The sequence below is a fragment of the Symsagittifera roscoffensis genome, chromosome 2, assembly GCF_963678635.1.
Source record: "Symsagittifera roscoffensis chromosome 2, txSymRosc1.1, whole genome shotgun sequence".
NCBI lineage: Eukaryota > Metazoa > Xenacoelomorpha > Acoela > Convolutidae > Symsagittifera > Symsagittifera roscoffensis.
Window position 1 is genome coordinate 83,631,815 of NC_087063.1, and position 19,555 is coordinate 83,651,369.

The following is a 19,555-nucleotide window of genomic DNA, read 5'->3' on the forward strand; positions in this document are numbered from 1 at the left end:
TTTTCCGATTGGGAATGATTTTCAATTTAATTTGCCGAGATGAAATTTGTTCGCGATTTTATCGGATGTTGAATTTTAGTGTTTCTATTGATTTGTTTCTGATTTTGAATTTTTGTTGTGATTTGGTTAATGGTCTACTATTAACAGCGCGTACTATTAACTACTATTAACAAATTGCAAATGATTTCCTTAATATGGAAGACTTGAAGCGATAAATAAATTTTCTAAGTGTTCTAAATTTATTTGTATCGGTCTAATTGTCTTTTTTTGAGGTTTTTATGTATTTAATAAGGCATGTGAAAAAAAAAGTTTAAAACCATAACCAAAAAGTGCTCTGTAACATTGAGCTGTAATTCAGATCAAAATCAATTTATTGCGAGAAACGTGGCTTGTATCATTTTAAAATTATGTACTGATTTTCGCTGTTGTTTTGTCTTAATCAATATCGCTTGTTTTTTCCAACTTCAGCATTGTTGTTCATGTTCGCAAGTGACATTGTTTGATGCGCCTCGTTTCATTCTACGCTTATTTACACAAACGGAACGTAATATAATACTACTAAGCAAACTTAGTTTTCAAGTTAAATCACAAATAAAAAGGCGCATTTGATGTCCTTTTTGGTACAATTAAAAGCATTGGCAATTTCATAGCATCTGTATCTGCTATATTCGTGGCTAGTTTCAGTTTATTTTGAGCGACCGTGGTATTTTGGTTGCATAGTATTGACAATTTAAACGCAACGGTATCTTTTGGTTAATTTCGCATACGATCATGGCACAGATGCGAGGACATGAGAGTTCTAGTCTCTAGGTTGGAGAATCGGTTCCGGTACAGTCAAAGTTTCAAGGCTTACTTCACTTTTTCTTTCTTTCCGTTTTTCACGTTGTTTAGCTTCTTACAAAAAAGTCAAATTAAGAAATTTTTTTAATGAAATACACGCTGATTTTACTTTTTCTAAATTACGCTCAACCGCAAAATATATATTTCATCTTTATTCTCAAACTTTGCCAATCCTTTTTCTTTGACTTTCTTTTGCCAAGTAAAGACATTCATGTTGAAACTTCTTCAAAAATGTTTTCGTTTGCTGGATCAGACTAATGAACCCTTGGAAGACCTATGTTTAGGGTCAAAATTTCGCAAATAAAGTTGCACAAAAAGCAGCTTCCGGGCAGCCCTAGTCCATAATGCACCCAATTCGATAAAATTCTGTTCAAAGTTACAATTTTTTTTGTTTTGGCCGGATAATTCAAGATCCGCCTTGTTTTCCAGCTAAGTGTAGACGAAGGTAATCTCGGTGTAGTCGAAATACGATCTTAACGACTCCTGAATCAACTGGTTATGCAGTATTAGTTCATAGTGATTACAAGTAAAATCTTAAACAATTTCAGAATTAATTAATTAAATAAATCTGCTTGGTGCTCTTGATTTAAAATGCGTTTCTTACTGTTCTCATTTTTAAAGGAAGTGATCCTGCATCGAGCGAAGATCTGCACAAAAAACTGATGAGGGAGTTCAAGCGAAAGAGGACAAATATCCATCAGCCAAGGACATTTAATCCTCCCAAGCCCACATCCAAAATTAGTGCCATCACGAATGCATTGTACAAAATGGACCTGAATGAAAAACCTGTATTATCTTTTCAAAACGAAAAAGAAATAAAAGATGAAAGGTTTGAGAAGGAAATAAGAAATAAGGAGGCAACACGCGAAAGAGAAGAAGAAAGATACAAGAAAAAGAAAGAGGGAATTTTGAGTTGTAGTTCAAGTGAGGGGTACCATTCGAATGAGGATACTGTGGACCACTTGGACACAGACGAACCAGAGGAAATTCTGGCGTTTAAGCAAATTCTGGAGAAATTTAACCCCAACTTCTCACATGAGAACTTCCAAATAAAGAAAGAGGCGCCACTGAAAGAAAACAAAATTGTAGGAATCACCCACGAAGATTACCTCAGCGAAAACAGGAAAGGTTACTCAAAACTGCACAAACACAAGATGACCAATACAAAACCAGCAGAAGCGAAAGCTTTGATGATAACGAAATCAACTGCATTGAAAAAATTGACGCCAAGTAGTTATGCTGAGGTGCCTTCGGTTTATAATGTTAACGTTTGTCAGAAGGGATCGGAAAATGACATTGAGGTCAAGAGTTTGAATGTTCACAAACGAAAAGCGAACAGTGCGACTAAATTAATGGCGCGGGCATATGAAGCGAAACTGAGTTCGAATTACTGTTTAAATTAACTCACATACTTAACCCTGTACTCAGTTTCTATCAAGTCAAGTCCTATGCTCTTATTTGTTACCTTAAAGATAAAGATAATAAAACATGTCAAGATTAAGCAACCTGTTGGGCGCGACCTATTTTTTGCAAGTTTCAGCTTCGTGGGACCATCGTCTGTCTGCTTATATCTCGTCGGCCTAGTTAAAGAAATGCTTTGAAAGTTTAGCTTTTTTCTTACGTTCTTAATGCCAGTTATGACAGCCCTCTTTCGGTGGGAAATTGAGTTGCAAGTTTTTAGTGAAAGTTTCCGTTTTTTTTAATAAAAAATTTCGTTTTTCAATCAATAAAATTGGATATTCCTTGAACTGGGAAAATTTTTTTATTCAGATAGTTTTTAGGCGAGATTTAAGAGTGAATAGTTAAGAGTCAATATAGCAAATTGTCACATAATCATATAGCGTGTTTTTATTGAAAACTTCTTAACGCTCAGCTTCAGTTTTTACTACTGATTAATTTAGAAGCTGCGATTTTAAATTCGTTTCATTCGCGAGGAGCTGCAAGCTAGGCTCTGTAAAACCATAAAGATCCAAAAATACGCTTTTTTATGTTTCAAAATGTAGGGCTTCATAATTTTTAGAACTTAAAAATGGATTAAAATTAAACATTACAATAGCCAGCTGCTTGGCAGGTAGCCCAGAAGTTTAAACCAGGGCTGTTGAGGCGAAAATTGATTATTGCATTTGCGACAGCAGGAATCTTGTAATCGGAAACTAGACCTTTTCCCCATAAACAACTTTTCTTACACTGTTACACCCTATGGTCTGGGTTTCGAGTCCCGGTCGGACCTTTTTTTGGTTTCTGAAATTAATTTTTTATGGGAAAAATTGAATAGTCGCGCTATAGTTTATCGGCTTTTGTTTTGTTTGTCTTAACTGGCACACCACAATTTTTTGCTCTTTAAGCAGTTTCATAGTAATTGAATGTCGTTGATTAACTCCTGTAGTTTGTTAAATATACTATCACTGACTGATGTATTTTCTTTTTTTGTGTTTTTTCGCTTAGAAAATTTTTTTGGCCTTTTTAATTTCGGCTCATGTGTTATCGATTTTAACAATAAAAAATGAATATTCTCGTTTTTAAAAAAATCAAGGTGATTGGTAGTGCAAAAGGTGAAATCTTTTTTTTTATCGCAAACTTTTTTAATCTTTTCTTTTTGCATTTATTTATTTCGGATTAATTGATGTCTAACTACGCGTTGTTGACTTAGTGAACGCTGGGAAAATACCAAAAGCCTATTTAATGCTACTTTTTGCATTTCTCGTGTTTTTTTTTCAGCTTAGTTTTTTTCTTCTTCATGCTGTCTATTTGGTAGCTTCAATGCTACACTATAATTGTATCGCAAGTGATGCAGAGCTCTGCTTCGCCTCTGTGAGGAAATTTAGATTGAATATTTTTTCTTAAAATTAATACATGTTTCAAAATGAAGTAAAATGATTCAGATTGATCATTAGTGTATTGCTTTAATTTTTTTTACCCCCTAAGCATTTTTCCGTTAAAAAGGCGTCTACCAAGGTATTAACAGCTACATTTGCCTATCGGGAAGGAATTTTGAGGGTTTTGTAATGCTGATGATTGTGTTTCTCGACATTTTATCTTCGAACTGAACCTCGGAATTGAACATTTTTGTAGATGAATCAAAAAACTTTTTCCTCTACATAAAAACGAAGTCTGCGGTTGAGTAAGTTAGCACAGCTTTTTTAAACTGATAAGAAACAGTTTTTGATAACGTAGCAGACCTGCTGGTCACAACATTATGGCAAAGCGTTGTCATTTTAAAAAAGAAGAAAATTTAAAAAACGCTGTCCAAAGCATATATGATGAAACAATATGGAACCTCGATCCCATCTGACGCTTAGTTGAGGCACTTGATTTTGCCTGTACCACTTAAGCTATAGTTCCTTGCTTTTCCACGGTCAGAACAATATTTATCGTTTTTTAACAATTCAATTTTATGCGGGAAGAATTTAATTTTTGAAAACCAAGAAGTATTTACTGCAGACAGCTTATTGACAAAATGGTTTGTTTTACAAAATGGCTCACTCAATTAACGAGTTTTTGAACCGCTCTCAGTTCAATTTTTATCAACTTATTTAAGTTTTATAGTTTGTCTTAGACGTAAAAACTCATTTTGAAAATTTGAATTACAATTTTGGAAGCTTGAGCGTTTTTCAGTATACGTTTCGCTTGTGTTAAATGTTTAACAAGAATAACAGGTTTTAAAAAGAAGAACAACACGTTAAAAAAATAGTAAAAACAATTTATTTAATTGTGTAAAAACTTTTTATTTCCAAGGAAGCGTTAAATGAAAATTCCGACACTAATCTTTCCCGGAGTAAATCTAAAATTACACGATTTAAATGAAAGCTTTGTCTGATTTTGAGTGAGTGATTTTTCGAGAAAGATTTGTTCGAAATTAGGCTGAAACTAAAAAATTTCTCGACTCTGTTTTTCTCAAATCTTGAAATTTTTTATATGTCGTTTGAATCACGGCTGAAAAGTCTGTATATGTATTTTGCTTGCACCATTCCGATGGTTATTTGTGGTACCTGATTTTTATGGAAAAAAATAACTAAAACAAACCCGAAGACAAAAGTGTCTCCCCCGTTTTCCGGAACCTTAATTTCAATCAGTTAATTGATTGACGCAAAACGTGTTTGACACTTAGCAATTCAAAATTTAATTTCGTAAAAAGGCTTTAGGTGAATTTTTGTTCGGAAGAAAATATCAGAGCTGGAAAATTTAATTTACCCAATTTTCTATAGAACCAAATTATTTTGTTGGTATAAATAGTTACAAAACTAAATTAATGGACATCTGAGAGCTCACTTCAGCATGTCTCAAATAAATATCATCAAGTATCAATTTATATATTCAGAATAGAAAAATTAAAAAAGGCCCAATTTGGTGAAAAGTAGCGAAGTGGAATTTAATTTGGAAAGTTCGTTTTGTTCCGTTCTGTTTTGGACAGTGCAGCTGGTAGTCTTGAAATTTCATGATGGTCATTAGTCGGTTTAGTACAGCCGAGAAGAGAGGAAAGAAATGTATAAGTTGTCATGAAGGGTCTCATTGTCATGAGCTGTCTTTTGGGCTCAATTCGTGTCGAGTTTTGTCGGTTCAGTTCGAGTCGTGTCGTGTTTTGTCGTGGACCAATGGGCGAAGAGAAAAATAGAGCGTCGAAGATGGATGTTACAAAAGGAAGTGATCGATTTTGTTGTTAGTTATTTATTATTGTTATTGTTGTTGTTTACAACTGGGCAGCTATATCTGCGAGGAGGTCCTTGAGGAATGCCTTGTAGCCTGCCTTGTCCAGTTCCTCGTCGGCCCGAGCGGCGAAGTATTTCGTTCTCAGCTCGTCCCTCTTAGCCTCGGGAACTGCCCCCTATACAATACAAATTAAATTGATTAGTGATGGATCTTGTATCGAATCATACTACCCCTATTGCAAAGAGGGATTCGTTACAAGGTACAAAAATCACGTATGATCTAAATCAACACACATACCAGCTCGATTCAGATCGAAGCAGTAAGTTTCAAACTGCCAACTTATAAATTCAAAATGGATACAAATCAACGCTCAAACGGATAAAAACTGTAAAAGAAACTATGGTCTCTAGTACCAGGTCTTTGTAAATGAAACATTCACTCGAATCTCTTCGATTTCTATTCAAATGGCATATTTTTAGCTACATAATTTTTATTTTGTTAGTTTGAGAATTTTGATTAATGCTTGATTGATGTGTTTATTAAATAGTTATTGAGTTGTAATGATTAATTCTATCTTACACTATCGTGTTGGTCGATGTATTGCTTGAGGTTGGGCTGAATTTCCTTCACAGTAACTTTCTCCGCGTCCTTCTAAAACACCCAGCAAATCTTCATTCGAACAAATCAACCCTTTTCTCTGAGTCATTCATACCATAAGCAACTAACAACAACAAGCCATCCATACCCAACACAATTCTGTTCAATTCAGTTCTAGTCATTTCAAATAAAATAATTTAATTCGATTTCATTAATGTTAATGGCCGGGTTGTGAAAAAATATGGTCTCGACTTATCAACGATCTCTATCTCTTTGAAATTTCGAAGTTGTTTAGCATTATGACAAAATAACGATGAAATCAAGTGGATGCAATAACTTAATACTTTAACACTTACGTTGGGCTGAAACACAAAAAATAATTAAGTAATTATCGTGGAAGAAATTTGACTTTTAGAAAATTCTTCTTAGTTCCGTGTGTAACCCATATCAGCTGTAGAACATTTAGTATGTAGAACAACAATCTATCCAAGTGTAAATAATAATTGTGGTTCTTATGCGGGTATTGGTGCAATTGTGATAATTGGTTCCCTGAAATAGGCAAGTATGAAAGATGGGCCATGCCTTTTTCGAGAAAACTTCGAAAACAAAAATGTTTTCTCTGTTTCCGAAGATTTTAAGCACAAAAAATTGTTGAGGGAACCAACGAAGTTTTAGGGACACAAATAGTATATTTGGGACCTAGTTAACATCCTTAGTTCTGAGCTCGAGTTTTCACCCAATCAGAAAATAGCATTTTACATGCAGCGCTAAGTAGATTTAAATTAAAATGAACGCTGGGGTGGGGGATGTTAACTTGGTCTATTTGGGGGGGGAGGAAGTTAACTTGATCCCATATTTGTACCCTAATGGTTATTAATGGAAGACAATAAGTAAAGTGTGCCTTACCCATGTCTCTTCGATCAGTTCGCTGAGTTTGGCATCGTCGTGGAGGAACTCGTTGAGGGTCTGTTTGACTGCGTCGACCATTTCTAAACACATAATTAAATCAACACAAACCATTATAAAATCTTTCTTTGCAATGTCGCGATTCTTAGCAGATCAAAATCACTGCCTTATGTATAATTTAAGATTCCCCCTTTTTTACTACCTTAACTTCCCTGCGCGCGTTCAATGTGAACTTTTGATAGTTTTCGGAACCGATCAATGAATTTTGGATGGCAGAAAATTATCTTGATTGAGGAAAATGACAGCCAAATCAAGAATGTAGCTGTGTTTTGGGATTAATTTTGAACAATTTTATAAAATTTCTTACTGGTGATGTTGAGTAGATTGTTGAAGGAGAGAAAGTTAGAATTATAGAATCAGGAGGACTGACTAGATTCGAGAAGTTGCTGATCAGAATGAATTTAAGAGAGAGGTGGCAACGAGAGGTGGTCGCTTGTTTGCTCACACACAATCCAAACCTACATCCTACAATTAGCTCAACTCTCATTGGTCAATTTCATTCAGAATTGTGCAATGAGGGGGGGGGGGGGGGGGTGATACTATGGTATGATTACTCAGCTCAGAAGTTTCACTATCTCGGTAAACCAACAAGCCATCGTTTACTACAGACTAATGCCATTGAGACGAGTCGTGATCGGACTTCGGACTTACTCGTGGTCATACAAACAGTGCAATTATGCAAACAGTTACATAACACATTACCTCACAACAAAGTCATATTACCTTCATTAGGTATCATTTGGTAATGCAGCTATTAAATGTTATAACTTAACCATAACTAGTCACTATTTGGTAACTGAAGGCTTAGCTAGACCATGTGGCGAGGGGGGATATTTGCTACGATCAAACAACTCAACTCGACTTATCGCAATGGAATATTTGAACTTGAGCTAGTGAGCTGTGCTTTGTATTGCATAATCCGATGATTGATGGCAATAATCGCTGCAGTGCAAAACTTAGTCTCTAATCTGAATCCGATGACATATATGACTAACCAATTGATCTAGAAGCTCTCTTAGCCGAGCGTTCACCTAACAGATCACGGTGAACTTTAACTTTCGATTCAGAGTTAGTCAAGTCACTTCATCAAGTTTGCAAAAAGTACTGTCATCACATACCTTCGAGTTAGCAAAAGTTAGCAGTAAGATCTTGCAACACTATTCGATGCATCATGAACTCGCTACATCAATTGCACCAAGCGGCCATTAGTCGCTAAAAACAAACGCTGCTAGTGTCCTGACCCATTGTGAAACATTTGGTTTCGCTCTTGTCATGGTTGCCTTATTGTTGCGTAACCCGATTGCGTAACATCTGTTACGTAATTAGGGTTCTGTAGTTTGAAAACTATAAGTGATTTGTGAATTCCGTTTCGGATTCAGTTCATAGAAGTTAAAGTGGACATTAAGGGTGTTTGTGGTTAAACTTTCTTATCAGCTATGGCCCTAACTCTATGGCCTGCCCCTTTGTGTTCGATTCTTGAGTTAATTTGCAATCCATTGCTGCAATAGATAGTATTTGCCTAGTGCGTAGAGTGAAGGGAGGCGTAAGCAGACTCTAAATTCTACCTTTCTCAGGAAGGGTGGGTGTAATATTTCAAAAAACATATGTTCATATTGGAGTATTCCGCAAAAGTAACTTAGCATCAGGGGCGGATCTAAGTTTGCTCGAGGGGGGGGGGGCGGATTTTCAAAAAAAAATTGAAATTTTTGTCGACTTTTTTTTCTATAGGTCGACGCGTCGACCAAATTGATTTTCTGAGCCTTCCTAAATCACTATAAAGACCCGATTTCGACCAAATTTTCTGCGCCTCAGGCAAAATTTTGAAAAAAAAACAGACCAAAAAAGGCGTTATTAGACAATTTTTGGAAAATTTTGACCAAAAAATTGCGTTTTTTTTCCGCGCGCGCTCCACCCCTCGAAATTAGAGTATATTGGTTTCGAAGGCGCCTTCAGAAAAGTTTTAGGGTCCGTCACCAATAATGGATATCTCAAAATTGTACAAATGGGGACCCTTTGGGTCGGCAGGGGGTCGAATTCCCTCCTCCCCTGGTGGTAAATCCATTGGTGCTTATCATCTTCTTTTTTTGAACGCGTTGTTAATTCAAACCAGACGCGGATCTAGGATTTGTCCGGAGGGGGATGGAATTTTTAAAACAAGCTCTTTTTCCTTTCCCCAGCTCCGAACTTTGGCAACTAAATGCTGGTTCGCATTACCCAGTTGCTATGAAATTATATGATATGCGGACTAATTACCCGGGTTGACGTCCATAGAAGAAAAATGCTTATCATACAATTTCAAAGTATGGAAAAAGTTCTTATCATACAATTTCATACATGGCGTCTATGGTAAGAATGCTTATCAAACAATTTCATAGAATGGAAAAAATGCCTATCATGCTATTTTCATACAGTTTTGGGAATAAAGAGACAAATTTTTCATAGAGCTCAAATTTTAATTCCAGAGTATGAAAAAAATGCTTGTTATAAAGTTATAAAGCTTATTTTGTTATTTTGTTACACTTACTTTTGGTCTATGAAATTGTATGAAAGAGTATGATAAGCATTTTTTTCATATATGAAAATTGTGCGATAAGCATTTTGTTCATTTATGAAAATTGTATGATAAGCATTTTTTGTCAACCCGGGTAAGCCATGACAATCTGATCTTGGTTTTCATACTTTTTACCTTAAAACCACTGGCTAAACTATACAACGGATGCTAGATGCAAATGGACGGAGGGGGGGGGGGGCAGAAAGCACTTGTAAAATTGATCTCAAATATAAAATTATTTAAAATTGTGCAAAATGGGTTTGCGGTTCTGGCTGGAAATCTAAAAATGACATCTTGAACGTTTGTTTTTACTTCATTCCAAAGCCAAACTCGATAAGCGATCTTGCTCCAAACTAGATTGGTAGTTTTTTCAGAACTTTCATTAAAGGAAGCGTCAAAGTTCCAGGTATGGGCGTCTCAGAAATTGATGCTCCAGTGTTTTCAGACGTCTGAAAACACTGGAGCATCATTTTGAAGCAAGATTTTGAGCGTAATTGTCTAAAAAACCGCTCATATCTTGCTTCAAATTAGGCGGAAAATCTCGACTCGGAACTCGACTCATGACACTGTAGTTTGCGAAGTGAAATATAGTTTTTGTCACTCTAATCGTGCTGAAGGTTGAACCAAAAGAGCTGATTTGTGCTTAGTATTTAACATCTATGGTTTGTTTTATGGTCCAACGTTCCTCAAAGTTACTCATATAATTATGAAAACAAAAAGGAAAATCTTGAAAATGATTCTAGGGCTCTTTGCCTTTATTTTTGCCCTCATTGTAGTTTTTGATTTTAATTTCTTGTTTGTTTGTTTCAACTTTTATTTTTTTTTCGGTTAGCTTGTTTGAAAAAGGAGAAAAAACATTGTAAAAAGTTTTTTCACTTCGTTTTTAAGTCTTTTTTATTAGGAATGATTCTTGATTTTGCTTCTTTAAAACAGTTTATTTAAAAACAATTAACACTTGTTTCAATTTCTGCTTTTTGTTTAAAAATTATGATAGTCCTTTTCTGACCTGCGGCTAAAAAACCTTGAGTTTTTTTACTCTCGGAATAATCAAACATTGACAAAAACCAGTTAAAGTCAAATCTGTTGTTGCCTGTTTTAATTTTCTGATTTAAACACATTTTCTGATTGAAAAATTCTTTAAACAGCTTTTGACGCTTTTATAGCTAAGTAGTGATTTTACAATGTGACGCATTTCATCAAATCTCTGCAGAATTTTTACTTAATGCAAAGTATGATTCCTTTATGTCAACGTTTTAATTGAATGAAGTTGAGATTCCATTGAACAGTTAAAATTAAATACGTGCGTATTTTTGGACAATTTCATAAATTATAATTGAAATAATTTTAAACAAATTAGTTTAATTTATTGTTCCGACTTTCGAAGAAATTGAAGAACATATATGCCTGAGGTCGTTTTTTTTTGATTTCCAGACCGAGTTTTAAAAACTGACAGCGCATGGGTATCGCTCCGGAAATCTTTGGATTGCTAAGCGAGTATGCTTGCACTTGACATAAATACGAATGACATCGCTGCTAGAATAATAAATTGATAATTTCACAACCCGAAATTTTTCCGCACTCATATTCATTACAAATAAAATTGAGACCGGCTATAATTAGTCATGTTAATTCTCCTCACATGATAGGATTTGCATTTGATACTGGCTGTGCTAAATTAATAGTTAATCGAGGCTGTGCTAAATCGAGGCCGGTTAAAGGGCAGCCGGAACATTCAGGGTTTTGCCGCGATATACGAGCAGTCTTGTTTTTGTCATGACAAAAGATTAACCAAATATTGAAATGTCCTAAAAATTTCTTATGTACCACTAAATTTCACAAACTCAGCTCTAAATTGATAGTGATTCTTAGTTAAAAACGGTCAATAATTTGGTTGACATAATCAAAGACATATTTCGATATATCAAATCAGAGTCAAAGGTATATTACGGTAGAGAAAAAGATGAATTTCTTAAAAAGATATCACAGGAACTATTGAACAAACTAGCTCCACAGCGAGCAAAGCGAAACTCTCTGCTTATATGGCAAAAATGGCCTGATAATGATTGCCTAACCATTAGTCTTGTGAGCTTTCAATTCCAGGGTTTCTCATAATTAGTTCCCAACTTTATCATACAGTCAAATGTTAAAAAGTGTTCACATTTACATTTAAGAAATCAAGAAGTCACAAATCGACCTTAAAAATATGATTGTTAATGATCATTAACATGGCCCGATGAAACAATGCCTCAAGGCTTTGAAAAACCAATTTTAGAAAAAACAAAAACCCGATCAAGCTAAATTTTACAACTCGGACTCAAGTAAACACAACATTTACTGAGAATACTGTTGAATACTGTTGCGCTAATAGTATTTCCGCTAAAAATGATTAAATACCTTGAGTTAGAGTACACAACTTGTAAGTGATTTCAGAGTTGTGAATGGCCTTGTCAGATTTTAATTGCTTCAAAAGGCTGCAAACTAATTGCTTCAAAAGCTAAATAGCCAATGTAAGCAATGTTTAATAGTTCACTCCACAATAAGCAAAAAAAAATTCTTTTGTCAACACAAATGTTTTCACTTGAAATCGTTCCAAATACAATTTAGTCAATGTCTTAAGAATTAAGAAACAAAATCTCTTGCTTTTGGGAAAAGTGGCTTAAAAATCCGACGTGTAAAACTTTGACAGCTCAGACAGAAAAGTTTCATGAAATTTTTTTAGTAACTGTTGTTAAAGCTATCAGTAGTTTTCTCTTTTACCGTAGCTCCTCCGCATATGTATCAAATATACGGCTCAAAATTGTAATGAAAAACTCGAAATGGTTTCATTTTTTTTAATTTTTACTTTTTTTTGCATAAATAGCTGTGGTCGAGCTCTATTGAGCTGAAACATTTTTTTTCAATTTTACTGGCAAGTTTTCACAAAACGTTTGGATTGATTTTCAAATTTAGGAAGTCAAATTCCTCAAAAAGAGTTTTCATTGTTGTCATAGCCATGACTTTTGTTACCTTGATTTTAATTGATTTCGATGGCGGCTCTTTTGCCCGAGGCCATTTTCAACTATGTTCTAACTGTTGAATAGTTTGTTTTTGCTCTTTCTGTTGGTTTTTGCGGCTCTTTTTCGTTCCTCCCCACCTCGTATCAGCATCAGTTTTATCACGTAATGAATGGTTTTACAAGGTTAATAAGAATTACCAAATATGTTTGTCATGGCCCGATTAGTCCGCATGCCAGTTTTCTTGTTAATCAGTTAGTGGGAAAAGAAACTTTACTTTTAAAAAGTTGCAGGTGGGGGGGGGGGGGGGGAAGGAGCCGTTTTTGCTCTTTCAATTGTTATAAACGGGCTTCTTTCAAAAAAGCCCGGATAATTGGGAAAAGTGCGTGAAACTATGCAAATGATTTCTTTTTTCACTCAAGCGTTCTGATATTTCATTTTTGATCCATGCCTTGTCGCAAAAGAACATGTGTAAAAGAGCAAAAATATACTCTTTTACGTCGAGAACTAAATCTGAGAAATTTATATTGATGAAACTTTACGCGGTTTGCCCACATGTTGTTAAGGTGACTTCCATCAAAACACAACGAACAAAAATAAGCCTGGAGCATGGAGGTCAACCATACCTTTTCCTTAAAACTTTCAGTAGAGCTCTACATTGAGAACCAGTCATCACAGAAAAAAAAGAAGGAACCAAAGAGTTTGAAAACTGTGAATTGAAGAATAAAGAAAAAAAGATAATAGACAAAATAAAGTTCGTTTTGATAAATTAGTAAAACTAAGGTAATCATGCGAATAGACAAAGATGTTAAAGTTTGGAGCCCAAGGAAGCGACTTGGAAGAATTAGTTATCTCGACTGACGGTTCTTTTTGAACATTATAGTTGAGCAAATTGTTTGCTTTCAAAACTAAATTTTTATTTTCCGACCTTCACTCCAGTGCATAGAAAGTTTTAAAAATGTCGATTTCTCTTCACCTTCAATATTATAAGAATTTTCCGAAAAATTTTTCTTGAACAACTTACGGTTAAACCGTGTGAAGTAGAAACTTAAGTACCTTGGAGCTTACATTCAAAAGAATAACCGCAAAACATTTAAATTTAATGGTACAGAATTTTTCTTTGAAATTTTCAATCAACATTGTTACTTTATGCTGCAATTTTTCCCTCTTCGCTTTCCCTTTCCAATCCATTATTTTGATTTTTTTTAGTAGTTTTGGGGCGCTTCTCTTTTTACGGTAAGAACCCTCGGTGTTTGTGTTGGGTTACTGTTCTTTTTTACATTAGAACCCCCGGAGTTTGTGTTGGGGCTCTTGTCTAGTTTCCCTAAACCTTTCGGCGACTTCAATTGAGAGCTCTGTTCTTACGACTTCAAGAACACCATTAATTTTAACTGACACCAGTTTTTTGAGTTGATCTCGCTTTGCTGTTGCTCCTCGTGGGTGAGCGCGGGCCGGTTTTTCAAACATTTATAGCTCTCTTGATAAAAGAGCTCTGGTAAACTTGGTATCCTCTGATATAAGCTGGTGGGGGTCTGGGCTAAATTGTAGTTTTTAAATTGGCGTAGTCGGTGGGGGTCTGGTAAGTAGATTTTTTTTGTTCGGTGTTCTGACCAAAAATTACAGATGTATTTTCATCAATTTCTCGCGGTAGTTTCGTTTTTTATCGGTTTTCAAACTCCTGTTAGTTTTAAAACTCATTTACTTTTTAGCGTTCAGCAAGCATTCGAAATCAAGGGCTATCAACCGATGCCATCATATCGGCCTTGGCTTCAGATGAACTGCATTCCGCAACTTCCTCAAACATAGTTTTCACTAGTTCTCCCTCAATTTGAACTTTTTCAATAAACACTCATCGCAAAGCCGTTATCACTTTCAATTCAGAACGTGACAATTTAACTACTTCTGCTCTCGAATAACCGTCCACAACCTTTGTATCTTCGTTTAACTTACATTCTTCTGATTATGATTTTGCTCATTAACCAAATCAGAACTGTTTTGATCGGAGTTCGAATGTCGTACGGACAAATCAAACTAAATTTTACAATCAAAAATCTTTTGATCAGATCGATAACTCTCTTCGATCTCCATTTGGACACTACCAGCATTCATCGCTTCTCAACAACACACTAGTAACACAGTCGAACAGAAACCCGACTTTTGCTCACGACTCAATGTCCCATTGCTTCAAAAAGTCAGTAACTAACACACAGACTGCAATTTATGACGGTGATCCTCAAAAATGGCTACGTTGATTCGGTGTTTTCAATTCCATCATCGATCAAGCACCAATGAGTGACACCGAAAAATTTTTTACTTGCAATAATTACTAAGAGGCAAGGCTGCACAACACGTAAGTGGTTATGGTCGAAACGAAACTTGCTATTAAACAGCCATATTGCATTTAAAAGAACAATTCGGGGACCCGCTAAGAATAGTGATTTTTTCCCATGATAGGCTCAACAGTTTCAGATCAACTAGTCTGAATCAACAGGAAACTCACTTCAGTTTTTCAACGTTTCTTTCTACTCTAGTAGGTACCTTCAAGGATTTTGATTTTGTTCATGGCATTTGCACGTCCACAAAGTTAAATTTGGTTCTCGCGAAAATTCCTAGCCCAGTACAGCTAGAATGGCACAAATATACTATTATTAATGCTATATGCAAACCAAATCTTGATTAAATATCTGATTGGATGCGCATATATGGTCATGCCTGTAGGGAAAGTCTTTTTTCGGTCGAACTCTTCGAGAACAACTTTCGTTCAGAGTAAAACTAATCTCTTCGACTCTGGAAAAAACAAACCCAACGTAAGCCGCTAATTTCATAGCAAAATTTCTTTTCATTTCAATCAAATTAGAAACTTTGATAGGCATAATTCACAGGGAAATTCACATAACGAATTTGTTAAAATTTATCCCAAAAACGAAGACTGCAAGCTCTTCAGCTATTGCGCGCAGCTTCGCGATTTCAAAATTCCATTCAGACGTAAGCATATCAAAAAACCCCATTTGTGTTTCAATTGCTTGTTCATTGTTCTTGCTCAAGGTTGTTCATTGGATAAATTGTGCCAAGAATGCAGTGGAAAACATACATTCCTTCATGAAGAGAATGGTACCAGAGTGAAAAACAAAATCAGTTTGTCAAAAAGTATTCAAATAACCAATGCGACAAGTTGCACTTGAATTGACTTTGCGAGACCGAACAGTTAAAACATACGCTTACCTTGATAGTGGATGCTGATATGTCAAACATGAAAGTGACGTAAAAATATCAACATCCTCACCTGGACAATAAATTCTCAAAAAATTTCAAGACTGGATCAAAATTGGCAATTACGGAACTGATTCGGCGAAGAAATCTATGTCTAACAATGACAAAAAAGTAATGAATGTTTTAGAAAGCACCACGACACTTTTTAAAAGACACTATCAAATTGCCTTGCTGTGGAAAGAAGACGCTTTCTTCTTCAATACTAGTTGGCCTGCAGAAAGCAGCTAAAACCTCTCAACAACAAGCTTCAAAAGAATGATACTTTCAAAAAAAGTACTACAAAATCGTTGAAAAAGACTTAAGCAATGAATATGTTGTTAAAAATAACTCAATTATACACCACGAAGATAAAGAAAGCTTTTGAAACCGACAGCCGCGCCTCATTTTGGCTGCAGCTGAGAGCGACTAGTTCAAATTTTCAAATTGTCTCCTTGTCAAGTTATCGGTTCTCAAACACTTCATGATACACGCTGAGTACCTTCGTTTGCAAAATCGAATCCAGCATGAAACCGAGTCCTTTAACTAACGTTCCTGCGAACATAAGCGACCCATTTCCGCTCACCCCGACTCACTTTCTTCGTGGTAAGCCATCAATAATTTAACACCTGGCACATTTCTGGACAAATCAGTCACTTTTTCCAAATCATGGAAGAACGCGAAACTTCTTGCTCAACAGTTTTGGAACGTTCCAGATGAGTAAACTCGGGCCAAGTGGAACACGGCATCAAGTGGAACACTTGGCAGTCGATGATCTTGTCTGGTTGTTAGAAGATTATACACCAGGGAGTCTTTTGCCTTTCGCTAAGGTTCTCGAGCTTCAACCAGCCAGCGACCGAACAGTAACATCGGTGACACTCCGGACTCCCAATGGTTAAACGGTACGGCTGGTAATTGAACTGTTCAGAAGCTTCCCCAAAGAATGATTTTCATTGGCTTCTTTTACCTGTTTGTACTCTCAACAAGCCCTTATAATTGTTTACCAATTATCGCAAAGGCTTCAATGGTATTACACTTCCTTGATTGCTTTTTCTAAGCTTTGTAGATCAACAGCTTTTCCAACCATGTTTTCAACGTTATCTTCATTCATCCTAACACATTAGTTTCTATTATTGGCTACACTTGCATATGGGGTGGGGCTATGTCATAGCCTTGACTTTTGTTATCTGGACTTGAATTGATTTTAAAGATTGAGATCCAGACAACACGAACAAGAAACAACAAAAGAATTTGAAAAACAGTGAACAGAAGAATAAAGAAAGAAGGATGGAAGGCGAAATAAAGTCAGCTTTGATAAAATAATAAAATTAAGGTAACCATGCAAATAGACAAAGATGTTTTAGTTGTTGTTTTTGAGAAGATTTTAGCTGGTTCTATTTTTTTTTGTTTTTATGTTATTTGAGTTTTTGGGATTTAAATTCTCCGGCATGGTTGTTTTCATCTATCCTTGTCTCCAATGAAGACAAAAGCAGAGCATCCCATAGACTTTTCAAGAGTTTTTGGCTCCTTGTCTACAAAAATGACGGCAATCTAAATATTCTCTGTATTAGTTTAGTAAATTTAGTGATAACGCATCCTTTAGAAATCTCATGAAGTATATAAGGACAATTTGTTTTTGTAGATCAAAAGTTTGATTTTTTGTAGATCATTTTTTCCTTATGCTACCTAATTTTGAGCCAATTACATGTTAATATTCAGTAAAGGTTCATTTTTGTTGAACATTTTCACCTGTATTTTAAATTTTTTTCCAACATTTTTGTGTAAATTAACCCTAAGTTATTGATTTGTTTCGCTCAAAATCGTATCTACAGTTGTTTCGACTGTACACATCGTTATATTTATTTGAATATTTACCAAAACAATGGCTTTTTAAAATCTCTGAAATTTATTTACTTATTTTTCTTAGCAAAACTCTTATTGGTTTTGCTCATTTGTTTCCTTGTATAATGCATTGTCAAGCTATTTCGATGATTAAAATCTTTTTAATGATTAAAATGTTTTAGACAAACATTTTGCCTCTTGAAACTCATTTTTTCTTCATGCTATCTAATTTTGAGACTTAACATAATAATTGAGAGCATTTTCAGCCGTAATAGCAGGTTGTTTTTTGTCAAAGCAAATTACCCATATTTGGTTTCATTGTTAATTTAAAATTGGCAATTTGGGGTATCAAACGAATCATACTTAAATGATTTAAGCTGCAAAACAAACCTTAGTACAACTTCAAAAAAATCAACTTACAATTATAAGGTTGAGATTTCGATACTTTCTGTTTTTTTTGTTTTCATGTAAAACAACTGAAATTAGTTTTTCGACTCTAAAACTAATTTATTCAGCAAAAAATTGTTCCCGTAAAATTAAATGTAAATCGAATTGTGGGTCTTTGTTTTATCCAGAAACGGCCCAAAATCAGTATTTTTATATCTTCTTTTGAAATTAATGTGGTTGAACATGATTTGCGCATGAGTCAATCAAATTCAAACAACATTGTTCCCTCGTTCAAATAAAAAGTTCCAAGCTGAAAAAACTATCAGCTGAAACGACTAAAAAAAGTGATCGTGTTCTAGTGAATTCATTTTTCTGATTTTTTCTCGCCTGGACAAAGTTTCACAGGTGACTTGAAGTTAATTTGATTATGTGATAAAGTTCTATTCAGTGATTTTGGCTAATGTTTTATCTGCTAGAATTGTTGATTGAAATGCCTGGTCATTTTAATTGAATTTGATAGCTAAAATTAGCTCAAGATCTGGAAATAAGGATTTTGGGCCCTATAGTTCATAAGACCCTGAATTGGCACTATGCAGTTGCCTTTTTGCCTATTGATATATGTGGAAAAACGTGTTCTTGTTAGGTAAAAATTACCTTTGACTTTAAAGCAAAATGAAAGGAAAAAGTATGTATAGAATTGGCGATTCTACCGTAATACATGCCATGTAAGCCTGAGCGTAAAATTGATTAGTCATTAAAGTAATTAGTACAGCAAACAAAGAGCCAAGCTCAGAATAGTTGAAGTTGGAAGAGTTCGTCACTCCCATACCAGAAAACAGAAAAACAACAAAGTCGGCGAAGGCCCCATGCAAATGGGAACTAAGAAAGCTATTTTTATGAAACTCATAGGACGTGTACTAGAGATGATTTGACTCGAGCATTCGAAAAACGGGACCCCTCAGACCCTTGAGGGTCTAGTGATAACCGTCCCCGGAAGTTTAAATGGCTCTATCAGAACTCGGAAGCCGCCGGCGGTATTGGGCTCTAATTTTAATAATGTGTAGGCCTAGTTGAGAAGAGTTTAAGTTCGGAACCCCAGACCACAAAAACCCCACTTCCGGTTTTATGCTGGAGTAAACAAACCCACCCCTAACTTCCGGAAGTCGTTTCTCGGCCTCCAGGTATTGGCAAGATACATCTTGTGTTGTAGTTTGAACCATTTCTAACGGTTGGATCGGAAGCAATTAGCACTTAAAAAAACAACCACTTAGACCGGAAATTGGCAAAAAGTAAAACTACAAAAATATTTTAAATTTGTTCCTCTAGTCGACTACTATACATTGTTCTTCCGACCATTGAAAATGGGGAGGAACTTTGTATTCGGGTGTGTTAAGTTTTTTTTTCAATTTTTTGTTTTCCACCCAAAATCAGCTGCCACAAATAATCATCAGAGAGGTTCAGTGATATATAAAATTAAAACCCTTTC

General features: G+C 35.3%; 1 long non-coding RNA gene across 1 annotated transcript; it reads right to left on the reverse strand.

Moving 5' to 3' along the window:
* Positions 1 to 5,007: 5,007 nt before the first annotated feature.
* LOC134840676 (uncharacterized) lies at positions 5,008 to 7,489 on the reverse strand. Its single transcript, XR_010162436.1, has 4 exons — positions 7,358 to 7,489; positions 6,991 to 7,073; positions 6,067 to 6,446; positions 5,008 to 5,662 (listed from the first exon to the last, which is right to left on the reverse strand). It is a non-coding gene; the product is annotated as an uncharacterized LOC134840676 (long non-coding RNA).
* Between the last annotated feature and the right edge of the window lie 12,066 nt (positions 7,490 to 19,555).